The following is a 1,322-nucleotide window of genomic DNA, read 5'->3' on the forward strand; positions in this document are numbered from 1 at the left end:
CCCTTCCCCCCACACCCCTTTCCCCCAACAGCCTTGCCAGCCTGATGCTGCTCTCCATGCTGCTGAGCTGCATATTGGCAATTGGATCGGTATCGGCCGATAAAACTTATCAAAAATCAGCCATCAGTATTGGCTCAAAAAATCTCTGTTGGTGCACCCCTACCCACAATGGTTAGCCACAGCAGACTGCATGCTCTTTTTTAATTGGCACACACCAAACAGTGATTGACTGCTCAGATATCACACTTTTTCTTCAGAAACATTACTTCTGAAGTTTTCTTCATGTTCCCTTTTGTTGACTATTTGTACTTGCTTCTCTGAACAATTCTGTACACCCAGTGCAGAATTCTTTTTCACTTTATATGCCCAAATGGTAGTTTCCAGCCACATTAATGGCATTTCTGGTACTTGCACATGGCATGTAATTCTATTTACACATGTGTCACAGGGCACTAAGGTATGCCTACTGCTTCAAGACAACTTAGCTAGGGAGCCCAGAGAGCTAAACAGGGCTCCACAGCTGCAGGTAGCCTTGGGCATGCTAATCAGCGTGTTAGCTGGACCCTCCACCTGGTCAGCTGACTGGAAGGAAACAAGGCCCTGGGCACATATAAGCCCCAGGGCTGGGGCTGGCATGGGATTAGTTCTCTGTTACCAGCTAAGGGGAAGGAGCTTTTGCAGAAATGCTACTCAGAGATGTTTGGTTGCCTATTCTGCTGCTGATAAGACAAACGAGCTCTAGGAGCTCCTACAGCAGTTTTATACTAAGGCTAGGAGGCACATATTGTTGAGGGAGAAGCTTGCCTCCTTAAAGGGGCAGAGAGTGACCTCCAATATTATTGCTGCTGTTATGTTATAGCCCAGGGGCTTGTATTTACTTTGTTATTAGAGTCCGGTGGACTCGGATGAGGCTATTTTGGAAGGAGGAGGGCACAGAGACAGGGCTGCAGGGAGCCCAGTGCCAGAGGGGCAAAGGGTCCAATGATGACAGGAAGCTGAGCTGAATGGTGGCCTCATCAAAAGGGACAATGTTTAAGTACAATCTGCGAGGCATGGGGCATGGTAAAGGGGCAGGTTTGGAGCCATGCATATAGCCCATAAGGCTTAGGGTGTCGTGAGAGGCACTGACTTTGAGTGAGACCCAGCAAGGGATCCAAGATCAGCAGGGTCTAGAGGGACTCAGCAGGACCATGACCACACAAACTCATGGGCAGCCTCCCAACTTATTATTTCAACCAACAAGATGTGGCGGGTAAGATTAGAAGGTGCCCACAGGGCAGAGCAGGCATGTTCATGGAGCCCTAGGGTCATCATGGCCATCC

Source organism: Gavialis gangeticus, unplaced genomic scaffold (assembly GCF_001723915.1).
Source record: "Gavialis gangeticus isolate Ggan-Ray unplaced genomic scaffold, GavGan_comp1, whole genome shotgun sequence".
NCBI classification, from domain to species: domain Eukaryota; kingdom Metazoa; phylum Chordata; order Crocodylia; family Gavialidae; genus Gavialis; species Gavialis gangeticus.